The sequence below is a fragment of the Triticum aestivum genome, chromosome 4A (genome assembly GCF_018294505.1).
Source record: "Triticum aestivum cultivar Chinese Spring chromosome 4A, IWGSC CS RefSeq v2.1, whole genome shotgun sequence".
NCBI classification, from domain to species: Eukaryota; Viridiplantae; Streptophyta; class Magnoliopsida; order Poales; family Poaceae; genus Triticum; species Triticum aestivum.
The window spans coordinates 633,688,689-633,706,191 of record NC_057803.1 but is presented as its reverse complement, the minus strand read 5'-3'; positions in this window follow the sequence as shown (position 1 = coordinate 633,706,191).

Genomic DNA, 17,503 nt, shown 5'->3' with positions numbered 1-17,503 from the left:
TCCTCTAGGCCCAAATAATGGTGAAGTGTTATGTAGTCGACGTTCACATAACACCACTAGAGGCTAGACAACATACATCTCATCAAAATATCGAACGAATACCAAATTCACATGACTACTAATAGCAAGACTTCTCCCTTTCCTCAGGAACAAACGCAACTACTCACAAAGCATATTCATGTTCATAATCAGAGGGGTAATAATATGCATATAGGATCTGAACATATGATCTTCCACCAAATAAACCAACTAGCATCAACTACAAGGAGTAATCAACACTACTAGCAGCCTACTAGCACCAATCCCGGACTTTGGGACAAGAATTGGATACAAGAGATGAACTAAGGTTTAGAGATGAGATGGTGCTGGTGAAGATGTTGATGGAGATTGCCCTCTCCCGATGAGAGGAGCGTTGGTGATGATGATGGCGATGATTTCCCCCCTCCCGGAGGGAAGTATCCCCGGCAGAACAGCTCTGTCGGAGCTCTAGATTTGTTCCGCCAAGGTTCCGCCTCATGGCGGTGGAGTTTCGTCCCGAAAAGTTCCTTCTAATTTTTTTCTCATCGAAAAACTTCATATAGGAGAAGATGGGCATTGGAGAGCCACCAGGGGGCCCACGAGGTTGGGGGGGGGGGCCCACCCTCATGAGCAAGGTGTGGGCCCCCTGGACTTCATCTTTGGCGAGGATTTTTCTTTATTTATTTTAAGATGTTCCGTGGAGTTTCAGGACTTTTGGAGTTGCGTAGAATAGGTCTCTAATATTTGCTCCTTTTCCAGCCCAAAATTCCAGCTGCCGGCATTCTCCCTCTTTATGTAAACCTTGTAAAATAAGAGAGAATAGCCATAAGTATTCTGACATAATGTGAAATAACAGCCCATAATGCTATAAATATCGATATAAAAGCATGATGCAAAATGGACGTATCAACTTCCCCAAGCTTAGACCTCGCTTGTCCTCATGCGAAAAGCCAATAACAATAAATATGTCCTCATGTTTATAGGTAGAGGCGTCGATAAAAATAAAATACGGACATGAAGGCATCATGATTATTCTCATAACGGCAACATATATAGAATTTGTCATATGATTACTTATATTCAAGTGATGATCTATTCACAATGCAAAAGTTTGAATCAGAAACCTTATTGGGCACCAACAAACTATAACCTCAGTCATTGAAGCAATTGCAATTTATCATAACATCGGAAAGAGTCTATGTCAGAGCTAAAAAGCAAGTCCACATACTCAACTATCATCTAGTCCTTCATAATTTCTAACACTCACGCAATACTTGTGGTTACGGAGTTTCAATCGGACACAGAGAAAGATAGGGGCTTATAGTTTTGCCCCACAACCGTTTACCTCAAGGGTAATGTCAACAATAATAATTCATGCTCCCCTACATCCAATTAGATATATATATCATGTTCTTTCCAACATGTTGGGCTTGCCAAAGGATAAAATGAAAAAGGAAAGGTGAAGATCATCGTGACTCTTGCATAAGGTAGAAGATAATAATAAAAGATAGGCCCTTCGCACAGGGAAGCAGAGGTTGGCATGCACTTTTATGGTTGGATGCACAAAATCTGAATGCGAAAGAACGTCACTTTGTATTGCCCCTTGTGATATGAACCTTCATTATGCAGTCCGTCGCTTTTATTACTTCCACACCACAAGATCGTATAAAGCTTATTTCTCCCACACCAATCAATCATACATATTTAGAGCAATTTTTATTGCTTTGCACCGATGACAACTTACTTGAAGGATCTTACTCAATACATAGGTAGATATGGTGGACTCTCATGGAAAAACTGGTTTAAGGGTATTTGGAAGCACAAGTAGTATCTCTACTTGGTGCTGAGAATTTGGCTAGCATGAGGGGGAAAGGCAAGCTCAACACGTTAGAGGATCCATGACAACATACTTTATCTCAGATACAAGAAAACATAACTGATTATGTTGTCTTCCTTGTCCAACATCAACTCTTTAGCATGTCATATTTTAATGAGTGCTCCCAATCATAAAAGATGTCAATGATAATATATCTATATGTGAAACCTCTCTTTCCTTATTACTTCCTATTAATTGCAACGATGACCAAAGCTATGTCTGCCAACTCCCAACAACTTTTAATCATCATACTCTTTTTATGTGAAGTCATTACTTTCAAATAGATCAATATGAACTCTTTGTTTCTTTTTATTCTTTTTCTCCTTTTCTTTTATTCACCCAAGATCATGGCAAAATAATCAATCCCTTGACTCAACACTAATCTTTATTATATAGCTCACGGACTCGATTACATAGAGAGATCATAAAGAAAAACTCAAAACTAGATCATGCCATAAACTTTATTCTACTAGATCAAGATACTACTAATAGGATCGAACTAAGTAAAACGGTAAAGATAGGAGTTGTGATTGTGATACGATACCGGGGCACCTCCCCCAAGCTTGGCAGTTGCCAAGGGGAGTGCCCATACCCAGGTGATTATGTCTCCTTTGTCGGTGAAGACGGTGGTGGTGATGGATAATTGCACATCGAGCGTAAGAGGTCCTCCAGCTTGCGGATAGTGCCCTTGAGTGCGACAATATGCTCCTTCAACAAAATATTTTCTTGTGTGAGATACTTGTTCTGTATACGAGCTAACTCAATCATCTTGAAAGCTTCGATCTCAGTTGGGGTAAGAAGGTTATGATCAAGTTGAAGGATGTCTTTTGCTGCCGGAGCTTGATCCTCCGTGGCCTTCTTGATCCTTTCATCCTTGTTGGTCTTCATGGGTTCTTCCCTCTTCAGATCTATCTTCATTAGCCAAGCATCGTTGTCACCATTGTTGGAGGAGGGGGATGACATGATGCCTAGCCTCGAAAACCCTGACAGAAAATAGCTCGAAACAACAACAGAGGAGATTTGTGTGATACGGGAGTCAAAACCTTTGGGAGGTTATATAATGAATTTTTACCGACCAAAATACGTATCGGGTAAGAAAACGGAGTACGAAAGGCACACGAGGCGCTCACGAGGTAGGGGGCGCGCCCACCACCCTTGTGTCCTTCCCGGACTGCTACTTATTCTTCTATTTTTCTAAATATTCCAAAACAGAGAAATATTGCCTTAAAAATTGTTTTGGAATCGGTTTACTTACCGTACCACATACCTATTCCTTTTCGGAGTCTGAAACGTTATGGAAAGTGTCTCTTATGTATTCCTCTGGGGTTACGATTTCAATAATATTGGTTTCAACATTTATGGGGTTACCTAAGATATAATGTTTGATTCTTTGACCGTTTACCACCTTCGGATTTGTGCCTTCGAAGTTGTTGATTTTTATGGCACCGGAATGATAGACCTCCTCGATAACGTAGGGACCTTCCCATTTAGAGAGAATTTTTCCTGCAAAAAATCTTAAATGAGAGTTTTATAGCAATACATATTCACCTACATTAAATTCATGCTTTTGTATCCTTTTATCAAGCCATCTTTTGACTTTTTCTTTAAACAACTTGGCATTTTCATAAGCTTGGGTTCTCCATTCATCAAGTGAGCTAATATCAAATAACCTCTTCTCACCGGCAAGTTTGAAATCATAGTTGAGCTCTTTAATAGCCCAATATGCCTTATGTTCTAGTTCGAGAGGTAAGTGACATGCTTTTCCATAAACCATTTTATATGGAGACATACCCATAGGATTTTTGTATGCAGTTCTATATGCCCATAATGCATCATCAAGTTTCTTGGACCAATTCTTTCTAGACCTATTAACAGTCCTTTGCAAAATTAATTTGAGCTCTCTGTTGCTCAATTCTACTTGACCGCTAGGCTGTGGGTGATAAGGAGATGCAACTCTATGATTAACATCATATTTAGAAAGAATTTTACGGAAAGCACCATGAATAAAATGTGAACCACCATCAGTCATTAAATATCTAGGGACTCCAAACCTCGGAAAAATAACTTCCTTAAGCATCTTAATAGAAGTATTATGATCAGCACTACTAGTTGGAATAGCTTCTACCCACTTAGTAACGTAATCAACAGCAACTAAAATATGAGTGTATCCATTAGAGGCAGGAAAAGGTCCCATATAATCAAAGCCCCAAACGTCAAATGGTTCGATAACAAGTGAATAATTCATAGGCATTTCTTGACGTCTACTAATATTACCAATTCTTTGACATTCGTCACAAGACAAGACAAACTTACGGGCATCCTTGAAGAGAGTAGGCTAATAAAACCCGGATTGCAATACCTTATGTGCAGTTCTATCTCCAGCGTGGTGTCCTCCATAAGCTTCGGAGTGACACTTGCGTAGGATCTGTTCCTATTCATGCTTAGGTACACAACGTCTAATAACACCATCTACTCCTTCTTTATAAAGATGTGGGTCATCCCAAAAGTAATGTCTCAAATCATAGAAGAACTTTTTCTTTTGCTGGTATGTGAAGCTAGGTGGTATAAACTTAGCAACAATATAATTAGCATAATCAGCATACCAAGGAGTACTACGAGAAGTACTTATAACATTTAATTGTTCATCAGGAAAGCTATCATCAATAGGTAGTGGGTCATCAAGAACATTTTCTAGCCTAGACAAGTTGTCTGCAATGGGGTTCTCAGCTCCTTTTCTATCAACAATATGTAAATCAAATTCTTGTAGCAGGGAATCCATCTAATATGTCTAGGTTTAGCATCTTTATTTTCCATGAGATATTTAATAGCAGCATGATCAGTGTGAATAGTTACTTTCGAATCAACAATATAAGGTCTGAACTTATCACAAGCAAATACAACTGCTAAAAGTTTTTTTTCAGTAGTAGCATAATTTCTTTGAGCATTGTCTAGAGTCTTACTAGCATAATGAATAACGTTTGATTTCTTATCAACTCTTTGCCCTAGAATAGCACCTACAGCATAATCATTGGCATCACACATAATTTCAAAGGGTAAATTCCAATTAGGTGGCTGAACAACAGGTGCGGAGACTAATGCTTTCTTAAGTATTTCAAATGCTTCTACACAATCATCATCAAAGACAAATGGTATATCTTTTTGCAATAAATTAGTCAGAGGCCGAGAAATTTTTGAGAAGTCCTTAATGAACCTCCTATAAAATCTGGCATGACCAAGGAAACTTCTTATACCTTTGATGTCTTTGGGACATGACATCTTTTCAATAGCATCAACCTTGGCTTTATCAACTTCAATACCTCTTCCAGAAATTTCGTGCCCCAAGACAATACCTTGATGAACCATAAAGTGGCACTTTTCCCAATTCAAGACAATATTAGTTTCTTCACATCTCTACAAAACTCGATCAAGATTGCTCAAGCAATCATCAAAAGAGGAACCATAGACGGAAAAGTCGTCCATGAAAACCTCACAAATCTTTTCACAAAAGTTAGAGAATATAGCCATCATGCATCTTTGAAAGGTAGCAGGTGCATTACATAAACCAAAAGGCATATGTTTATAAGCAAAAGTACCAGAAGGGCATGTAAAAGTAGTTTTTGATTGATCTTTAGCCGACACAGGTATTTGAGAGAAACCAGAATAACCATCTAGAAAGCAGTAATGTGTATGTTTGCATAATCTTTCTAGCATTTGATCGATAAAAGGTAAGGGGTAATGATCTTTCTTAGTAGCCTTATTTAATTTGCGAAAATCAATTACTATCCTATAACATGTGATAATTCTTTGTGGGATCCATTCATCTTTATCATTAGGAACAATAGTAATAGCTCCCTTCATAGGGACACAATGGACATGACTTACCCACTGACTATCAGCAATGGGATAAATTATACCTGCCTCCAGAAGCTTGAGTATTTATTTTCTTACCACTTCTTTCATTTTAGGATTCAGGCGTCGTTGGGGATCACGAACTGGTTTGGCATCTGCTTCCAAATTTATTTTATGCTGACATAGAGTGGGACTAATGCCCTTAAGATCATCAAGAGTATATCCAATAGCGGCACGATGCTTCTTCAAAGTTTTCAATAATCTTTCTTCTTCATGCTCTGAAAGGTTAGCACTAATAATAACATGATATATCTTCTTTTCATCAAGATAAGCATATTTAAGATTATCAGGCAACGGTTTAAGCTCAAACACGGGATCACCCTTGGGTGGAGGAGGATCCCCTAAAATTTCAACAGGCAAATTGTGTTGCAGAATAGGTTCCTGTTTAAAGAATACTTCATCTATTTCCCTTCTTTCATTCATGAACATATCATTTTCATGGTCTAGCAAATAGTGTTCTAAAGGATCACTAGGAGGTACGGCAATAGAAGCAAGACCAATAATTTCATCCTTACTAGGTAATTCTTCCTCACGATGTTGTTTACTAAATTTAGAGAAATTAAACTCATGAACCATATCATCCAAGCCAATAGTAACAACATTCTTTTCGCAATCTATCCTAGCATTAATAGTATTCAAGAAGGGTCTACCAAATATAATGGGACAAAAGCTATCTTGTGGAGAAGTGGGAACAAGAAAATCAGCAGGATATTTAGTTTTCCCACACAAGACATCAACATCTCTAACAATCCCAATTGTTGCAATAGTACCTCTATTGGCAAGTTTAATTGTGACATCAATACCTTCTAACTCAGTAGGTGCAATTGCATTCTTGATTTCTTCGTATAAAGTATGCGGTATAACAATAGCACTAGAACCCATATCACATAAGCCATGATAACAATGATCTCCTATTTTAACAGAAATAACAGGCACGCCTACCACAAGTCTATGTTTATCTTTAGCACAAGGCTTAGCAATTGTAGCAGTTTCACCATCGAACTGAATAACATGCCCATCTATATTATCAGACAAGAGATCTTTAACAATAGCAATATTAGGTTCTACTTTAACTTGCTCAGGGGGTACATAAGTTCTAATATTGCTTTTACGAACAACAGTTGAAGCTTTAGCATGATCCTTTACTCTAATAAGGAAAGGTGGTTTGTCAACATAAGAAGTAGGAACAATTGGATCATTATAAGTGACCGTCTTTTCTTCAACTTTAATAGGTGCATCAACTTTTACTTCTATGGGAGGATGATATTTAAACCACTTCTCCTTAGGGAGATCAACATAAGTAGCAAAAGATTCATAGAAAGAAGCTACTATCTCAGAGTCAAGTCCATATTTAGTGCTAAACTTATGGAAAATATTGGTATCCATAAAAGATTTAGCACAATCAAACTTAGGTGTCATACCTAACTCCTTACCTTCGTCGAGGTCCCAATCTTCGGAGTTGTGTTTAATTCTATCCGATAAGTCCCATTTAAATTCAATAGTCTTCATCATAAAAGAGCCAGCACAAGAAGTATCGAGCATGGTGCGATTGTTATCAGAAAGCCAAGCATAAAAACTTTGAATAATTATTTCTCTTGGGAGCTCATGATTAGGGCATGAATATAACATTTATTTAAGCCTCCCCAAGCTTGAGCGATGCTTTCTCCTTCGCGAGGCCAAAAATTATATATATAATTGCGATCACGATGAACAAGATGCATAGGGTAATACTTTTGATGAAATTCCAATTTCAATCTTTTATAGTTCCATGATTTCATATCATCACATAGCCTATACCATATCAATGTGTATCCCTTCAAAGATAAAGGGAAGACCTTCTTCTTAGCAACATCATCAGGTATACCTGCAAGCTTAAATAATCCACAAACTTCATCCACATATATTAAGTGCTCATCAGGATGCTTTGTTCCATCTCCTGTAAAAGGGTTAGCTAGCAGTTTTTCCATCATACCCGAAGGAAATTCAAAAGGAGTTTCATTTTCAATAGGTTCAGTAGGTTGAGGAGCAACTCTTTTCTCTACTGGACGGGGTGAAGATACCCCGAACAAGCCCCTCAGAGAATTACTTTCCATAGTAACAACTGACAGTAAATTTCAGCACACTATATAAATTTTTCCTTACCAAATTCCACCTACCAAAGGTGCTACACTCCCCGACAACGGTGCTAGAAAAGAGTCTTGATGACCCACAAGTATAGGGGATCTATCATAGTCCTTTCGATAAGTAAGAGTGTCGAACCCAACGAGGAGCAGAAGGAAATGATAAGTGGTTTTCAGCAAGGTATTCTCTGCAAGTACTGAAATAAGTGGTAACAGATAGTTTTGTGATAAGGTAAATTGTATGGAGCAACAAGTAACAAAAGTAAATAAAGTGCAACAAGGTGGCCCAATCCTTTTTGTAGCAAAGGACAAGCCGGAACAAACTCTTATAATAGGAAAAGCTCTCCCGAGGACACATGGGAATATCGTAAAGCTAGTTTTCATCACGTTCATATGATTCGCGTTCGGTACTTATATAATTTGATATGTGGGTGGAACGGTGCTTGGGTGCTGTTCTTACTTGAACAAGCATCCCACTTATGATTAACCCCTATTGCAAGCATCCGCAACTACAACAAAAGTATTAAGGTAAACCTAACCATAGCATGAAACATGTGGATCCAAATCAGCCCCTTACGAAGAAACATAAACTAGGGTTTAAGCTTTTGTCACTCTAGCAACCCATCATCTACTTATTACTTCCCAATGCCTTCCTCTAGGCCCAAAAAATGGTGAAGTGTTATGTAGTCGACATTAACATAACACCACTAGAGGCTAGACAACATGCATCTCATCAAAATATTGAATGAATACCAAATTCACATGACTACTAATAGCAAGACTTCTCTCTTGTCCTCAGGAACAAACGTAACTACTCACAAAGCATATTCATGTTCATAATCAGAGGGGTAATAATATGCATATAGGATCTAAACATATGATCTTCCACCAAATAAACCAACTAGCATCAACTACAAGGAGTAATCAACACTACTAGCAACCTACTAGCACCAATCCCGAACTTTGGGACAAGAATTGGATACAAGAGATGAACTAGGGTTTAGAGATGAGATGGTGCTGTTGAAGATGTGATGGAGATTGCCCTATCCCGATGAGAGGAGCGTTGGTGATAATTTCCCCCTCCCGGAGGGAAGTATCCCCGGAAGAACAGCTCTGCCGGAGCTCTAGATTTGTTCCGCCTCGTGGCGGCGGAGTTTCGTCCTGAAAGGTTCCTTCTGATTTTTTTCTCATCGAAAGACTTCATATAGGAGAAGATGGGCGTCAGAGAGCCACCAGGGGGCCCACGACGTAGGGGGCGCGCCCTAGGCGGGGGGGCGCACCCCCACCCTTGTGAGCAGGGTGTGGGCCCCCTGGACTTCATCTTTGGCGAGGATTTTTCTTTATTTATTTTAAGATGTTCCGTGGAGTTTCAGGACTTTTGGAGTTGCGCAGAATAGGTCTCTAATATTTGCTCCTTTTCCAGACCAGAATTCCAGCTGCCGGCATTCTCCCTCTTTATGTAAACCTTGTAAAATAAGAGAGAATAGCCTTAAGTATTGTGACATAACGTGAAATAATAGCCCATAATGCAATAAATATCGATATAAAAGCATGATGCAAAATGGACGTATCAGTAGACTGATGAGTCGTACCTATTCATGTACGTGCCCATCCTTAACACTACAAGAAATGTGTTAATCAATGAGGGATTTCTCATGACAGTTGCACAAACTGTCATTGATGGCCCAGTACAGCCCACCAAGCCCGCTAAAGCCCGCCTAGCGACTCTCGTATAAAACCTAACCCTAAGACCTTGTTCCTCGGCCCGTGGCTAGACCCTCCTCCCGATTCCCCATCTTCTCCCACGCATCGCCGCCACCGACCATCTGTTCGCCTTCGTCCTCTCGCAGCTCGCAGCCAGGCCTCCCCCTTCCCTCCTCCTACCTCGCAACTCCGGCAGCTTCCAGATCCGTCGGACCCCCACCCAACCATCCCTCCAGCAACCCATCTGTCTCTCTCTCATGCGACCACTCGCGCCACGACCAACGTCCGCCGATTCCGGCGACGTTGGCCACCACGTAACACACTCACGACCTAGTCTCCAACCTCTCCGTCCTCCAGACCGGCTGGATCCGCCGATCCCGGTCTCCGGTGCTCGCCCGCGGGATCTATCCCATGGCTAGGATTTGGCTGTGGCATCACGTCCATCGACGGCGTGTCTCCGGCAGCCTTATGGATGGTGCCCCATAGCTCAGTATGCGCGTGCGCATTGGGCTCGACGGCAGAGACCCCCGACCTCCTCTTCTGCGTCTGCGGCACGGCCGTGCATCCTGCGACGACCCCCTCTACTGCGCGAGGGTGGTGGCTGACCTGCACTGCCACAGCTGCATCATCTACAAGCCTCTTTGGTGAGCTGCGTCCCTACTCTTCTCAGAGCCCGTTACTGGTCCATACTCTAACTCTGTTACATTTAGATTACTACTTGTATGCGCCTGAATAATGGACTAAATTTGCTGGTAAGAATTCTTGTTTTTCTTGTAAGACTTGTTGCAACTCTAGTTGGTTCTATTATGTGTTGGATAGTGTGGGAAACCTGTTAATCTGATGGCCTTCATGTTGTTTCATAGGTGCTTTTTGCATTACCATTAGAAGCTAGCCACTTGAGAAGGTTTGCTAATTTTTTCACAAATTCTGAATTAGTTATAATTGAACAATGTTGTGGTAGAATTTTGAAATAAGACTCTGCATTATCAACAATAGAATCTGTTTGGTGCAACGGACTACATGTGCAAGCATATTGATTCTTATGATACTGTTAGATGCTTGCATTCATGTGCAGCGATTTTAATATATGAAAGTAAAATAAGATCAATGGAATGGATTGTAGTAAAAGTATATGCATCTTACACCCAATTCAGTGCAGAGGACGAGTTGACCTGGTCTCCTTAGCTAGTTATATCGTGCACCTTCTCCTTTCCTTGATATGCTCTTAATCGTTAGTGTATTTCTTCTTCCTTGTTTTTATCTTCTGAATTAGATGAAAGTACTGCCGCTTGTTCCTCCTCCTCTACAACCGGTGTGTGTACTAACAAAGCTAAGGAAAGATGGATTCGTCTGACAAAATGGAAGAAATAAAATGAATAGATGAACCTGCCATAAGTATGCTAGTCTGAAGGGTCGATAACTCAAATCTGTTTTTGAATTCAGTTGTTTTATCTGTTTGTGGTTCTCAATGTATTAAATGAATCAATATATAAAATCAACAAATGTTAAATATTTCAGTTTTATCATGTTCATTGAACCTCATTGGTACCTTCGTGTGTGTTTAGTGTCAAAGCATGTGCTGTCAGTGGCAGCAAATGTTCAGTTTAGCTACTGCCTGCTGGACCTGTAGAGGTTTATAGTGTGATGACAGCAAAAGGTATTTCATTTTAGTTGGCACATTTCAAGGACTAGTAATTTGGTGTCTGATATATGTGTTTTAGTCTTACTAATGGAAAGATGGAAAATATGTTCCTTTTATTATTATCCAAAGGGTGGTCAGTGTTGCACAACTTCAGGTTCCTGATGCTAGTTCATTAATTCCAAGTAATAAATAGATACTTCTTACTTTATGCATGACAAACCTCAGGTACATCATGAAGAAACAGAAAGTAATGTGCGGCTACCCATTGTACATTGCTCCTCCTTAGTTCAGTTAGTATTCTATTGAATCAATTCTTTAAATATTTAGTTAGTCAATTTAGACATTTGGGAAGGCATAGTTCTTTAAGAATTTGGTTCAATTGAGACAACATTTGCATTTCAGTAATAATGAAATGAAACCGCATATCCAATTGTCACACTAATATCTTTGCTTTGCACATTATAGTCAGTACATCTCCCACCTGATCGACGTTGACGGCACCGTCCTCGAGCAGAATAGGGTAAGCTTGATACCCTTCCATTCTTGATGTGAATTATTCGGGTTGTAGATTTGAGCTGTTCAAGGTGTGGACTGTTGTGAGTTGTTCAAGGTGTGGACTGTTGTGTGGTTCTAGTGAAATTATAACTGTACATATATTTTGTGGGCATAAAATCTGCATTGGACAATGTCCCTGATATCATGCATTGTATCGACACTCTACTAGACCTGCTATCTCTTGGTGTTCATGGGTCCTGATTCTACTTGTATCTTAATAACCATTATTAATTGCTTTTGCCATGTAATAAAATAACTTGTAGTTCTTGTGCAAGCCGATGAAAGTTTTCTACGCATGCACAAGTCTTCTAGTTCTTACTACTATCACCTTGTTTACAAATGTACTGGTTCATTTCATGATTGTTTCCTGTTATAAATAATAGTACTCTCAATGCTGATCAAGTGGTAAACCCCTAGCCCTGAGCATATAGAATCGTTATGAACAGAAGTAACATGGATAATAGACTAGGTTTTCTACCCATCCATGAATATAAGCGAAGCATGATCAATTCAAGCCGTGCTTTCCTAACTATTAGTTCACTGTTTATCAAGCATTTTCTTGTTTCATAGTTAACTACAGTACATATTTACAAGTACACATCTTACTACTCCAGAAAAACTAAGTACTTGTACAGGCACGCACAGCTTCCTCTCACAAAAAACAAACTAAGTGCTTGTCTCTCCCACTTTTGTTCTCATTTATTTTAGAGTATAGAAATGTTTGATCCTGGAAAACTAAATACCTGTACAGGCGCACTGCTTCCTCTCAGAAAATAAACTAAGTACCTCTCTCTATCACGTTTGTTTGCTTCTTTGAGAAATCTGTTTGCTAGGCCACAAAATAGACAGCTCCTGGTTATCCCATGCACTTACCGTCTATTCGGTCCAGAACTGATGACCTGACCAACCGCTGCTGCTATTGTTCTTTTAGTTTTGTGGTGTATGTTTGTTACTTGTTACTTGTAGGCAAAGTTATATTGTACTTTCATTTGACACACTTTTGTTTGGACTAAATTTCTGAACTTGCAACTGGACTAATTGTTTTCATGTGCGTTGCCCAAATTTAAGTGGTACCATAATATAGTAGTGGCGTTTCCATGGATGATTGCTTGGAAAATCAACTAATGTTATTACTCTTTGGATTAATTTGGGAGCTTACTTTTATAACTTATGGCATCCAATGTACCATAATATATGTAGCTGGAGTAGATGAACTTCAGCTACTCCAGCGACTTATATTATGGTACAGAGGGAGTATAATTTTTTATTTGTTTTGATTCTATGCAGGTTTGGCGGTTAATCTGCGTTAGTGGAGATTGAAGTTTTTTAGGAGGATCTACTTGGGCCCGGATAGCTGCCTTGAATCAGCTAGTAGTGCATTTTCTTTGGAGTCATGTTACTCAATTCTTTTTTAAAGATGCTTATAGAGCTTTCTAGATATGCTTGTGATGTTTTGATATTAAGCTTTGTTTTTCTAAACAGACTAGATTGATGGAACTCTATATTGTCATGTAAACAATTTCTATTTTTGAATGAATAAAAATTGGGTATCCTGTTGTGAATTGCATTTCATTGTGATAATAGGCTGTACAAAAGTGGCGCTAGGTAGGCTAATGGGCAGGACAAAGATAAACAACTAATTGGTTGGACCATCCACCAAAATTATTGGGCCAAATCGCTAATTGGGCTCGTTACAACATGGGCTGTTAGCCTCCATGTCAGATCCATGTAGACAACTTGTTAGGTCCACGTCAGATCCGTCATGTAAATCGGTGACGGTTTGTTCCGTCACAACCTAGTTTAGGCTTGGCGGGCTTGGGGAAGATCCGTGACAGCCAAGAACCGTCATGGAAGGCATGGTGTCAAATTATGACGCGATATACATGATGGATTTCAAGTCCGTCATGGACATGGACGCCTGACAGATTTTGGCTGATCTGTGACGGACTAGTACCGTCATGTATTAACAAGTTTCTTGTAGTGTCTTCCTAATAGGTGGGACCTATGCAAACAGATAAAAAATGTGGCATAGTTTTTTTTTTTGAGCGCGTGAGTGGGAGACACAACATTCTCTGGTTAAGGAATATTCCCTCCGTTTAGGTGAGTATAAGTCACCTTATGAAAATCAGGTTTTCCCAAAACCTTTAGGTGGAGCATTAACTTCCTGCTCGATCCTCTCCCAGCCTCGTTAGCCAGCGTTCTCTTCCTCTGCTACCGCGTTCTACCTTTCCATTTTTCCTCTTCTCAAGTGTGGAACGATCTGCATGCCGTCCTTGATGCACCAGAACGACCACTGCATGCATCGCGGCAGAGCATTGATTGGGCATGCACGAGAATTTGGTTCTACTCGCAATATGGATGATACCTGAACGATGAAGTGAACATGCATGCTAGCACGGGAGACCTATTTATGCTATACAATACTGGAGTACTCATGTACCTACTACTACTACTACTAGTAGTGGTAGTAGTAGTAGTAGTAGTAGTAGTAGTAGTAGTAGTAGTAGTAGTACAACTGTGGTACACTTGATGGTCAAAATACTATTCATCCAGTCCTCACAGTGAAGTGACAACACCCTGAGCCTGACACTAGTCCAGGCGGCGTGTTCGGGTTACCAAAGTCAGCCTCACCCTGTGCACAGTGCAGTCTGTCACCGCCGCTGTACATCACATTGGCGCCTCGCCTCGTCTCCCTCTCTACTCCCATAGCACCACTCCATCTCCATCTCCTTCTCCGTCTCCATCTCACTGTGCCCCCGTGTACCGTCGCCTCACTCGCCTCCCCCAGTACCACTATTCCCTCGCTAGCCGCTCCAGCACCGACATCCTTCTCCCCAGTAAATCAAGCCACCTTCCAAACTCCACCATGGCCGAACGCGAACCGCGCAACATCCATATGAGCCGCGATTGGAGCAATCTCCCCAGTGACATCCTCGACCTCTGTTGTTTGTGTATGGATATGTTGAGCGCCCTGCGGCTGGATGCATGCTCAAGGGACATGCACACGGCCATCATCGAAGCGAGGCCTAAGCTTTTCAAGACACCCTGCTTGCTGCTATCTGGTCTTGCGAGATTGGCTCACCATGATACGGAGGCGTGCATGATGCCCCTCGACTTCAATCCGATCTCCATTAGCCGAAACTTCTTTGCAGGTATGTAGTGGGTAGTCGTACATCATTTCCCTCGACATCGATCCGATCATCATCGCCCAAAACTTATTGGCAGGTATGTACTGGGTCGGCATGAACTCCCACTAGATGGCTGCATTCAGAGAAGACGGTAAAAAGTTGGTGCTCATGAAATGCCTGACCTCCCATGAGATTATCCTTCCTCCGTTGGATTATATAGAGTATTAGCATCGTGGTCCAAGTCATCTAGATTACTACGTCAGTTGGACGGACCTTGTTTTGCAGAAGATTGTAATCTGCCAAGTGCCCACACGACATGCAAATTACGCAGACTTCAAGCTAATTGCCTTGTTCGACTGCGGACTCGCCTATCTTTACGCCGGTGCCTTCTTTAGCTGGAGATAACTCGTCTCGCAGTGGATCATCGTCAAAGCTGATACACACTTCTGTGATGCTATTGAACACAATGGCATCATCTACGCGATCGACAAAGCAGATGGCACCACGTATTGCTCGGACGGAGCGTGTAAGTTGTTTCCTCTCATGTTAATGATGACGCCATGACACTGTTTGAACTTTTTGTGATGATTGGCATATCTCTGTTTGAGCAGAATTTGAGTAGAACTATGGCAATGTATTAGAGACGCCGTAAATCAGCTATATTTGGAATGAGTTAATTCATGCGATTGTGACCATGTCATTACATCCAATTTGTACCCTGAATAATCAAACGGTTAGGAATATATGGATATTATCCTTATTTTACAGTAATCTATATACTACTACTAAATATGAGTGTGTATCAATGGCCATGTTAGTTTCCTCATTTTCATGATGTAGAAACATGCACCACACTGTTGGTTTCATCTAACCATACATTACGGAAGTAAATGTGCATATGGAGAACTCTATATTTGGAAGCAGTGACATCCTGCAATGCTTACCATGTGTACATACCTATATTCGCCCTTCAGCAATCAATGGCTAGAATAATATCCTCACAAAATTTTTGCCCACAGAACACGAGTATATAACAATGCATGGTCTGTTAGTTACCTTGAAGAATTTGTTTGTGAGGACAGAACATGATTACATAACATGCATGACATGGTAGTTTCCTGTGAAGAATCGATTGCGAGATAACATGAGTATAACCATGCATGGCACTTCTATATTTTCGAACACAGTATACATTTCCTTGCATTTTCCTCCCAGTTCCAACAGGGACATCTCAATGCTGTTTCTTGCATTATCCTACTCATACTCTGAACAATGCTGATCTTACATTAACAATGCCTATCCTTTTTGATATGATGCAGTGTCCCTACAGTTACTGCCCTTTGTAATCACACCACCTTTGCCAAAAACAGGGAAGCACAACTGGTTCCTCGCTTGATCAGACGATGGCAAAAGACTGATGATCATTCGAACACATGAGCCGGAAAAGTTATATTGCAAAAACACCACTTTATACAAGCACCGTGTAATACGTGAGTATCCGGACAGTGGCTGTTACATCTATGAGCAGGATACCAGCTTGTTGGGGCCTTTAGGATTTTTTAGTTGGAGGCGGGTAAACAGCCTTGGTTCACACTCTCTGTTTCTCGGACTCAATTATCCGATTAACCAGGAGATCACCGTTGGCAAGGACCTTGATGGCAGAGAGGCTCTGTTTGCTATGGAAAACTGTGTCTACATGGCAAGCCCTAGGAGTTCGGGAGCAAACTCCCCTGATTGTCAACGATATAGCCTGCAGCCAAAAGAAGGTGAGAATGACAAAGGCATCCAGATTAACTTTGATCCTTGGATGTCTCAATTACGACAGGCAGTGATGTGGTTTGAGCCTTCAGGTTGATAGGTAATTGGGCTGTTGCATCGAAAGGGTGCAGTACTGGTGTCTCCGGATCACTGGTCGCTGAAGCGGGGCTGCAAATTATGATGGTGTTGGATCATCTCTTCGAATGACTTTGTTGTCTTTGCTGCTGGTTCTGGATGGGTAGTTCTCTCTTTTGTTATGCATATTCCTTGTCATTTGGTCATCCTCGTCTATGTCACTCTTACTATGTAATAGTTGCTTCTGTTTAGAATGTCATTCTCGTCTGGATCACGAGATTCTGAGCGCTGCAGATGGGTGCGTTTTGGTGGTGTAGCAAGAGTTCTTATGAACTATCATGTCTTCCTGTTTATGTCAGTTGTAGTCACTAGTCAGTGTTTGAATGTTGTATATATCGTTGTTTCAAACTGTTTATTGTCACGAACTACTGGTGGGCTAAATGAGGGCATCACCATTCTCCAGTGTTCAGAGTATATCTCCTTTTTTCAAGTTATATAATTTGAGCTCATTGTCTTTTCGATGATGTACACTTGTTTGGGCCAGTAAGGTGTCGTTGAATATTGGCCGAGTAGTAACGCAATGTCAAACAGGTCAATTATGACTCTCAGGCCGGGCTCTCAAAAGATCCTGAAAAAAAAGGCCGGGCTCTCCAAAAAAGAAAGAATAAGGACTCTTAGGCCGACATGTGGGCGCCGCCGGTGTTTTCGTGTGCTTGCG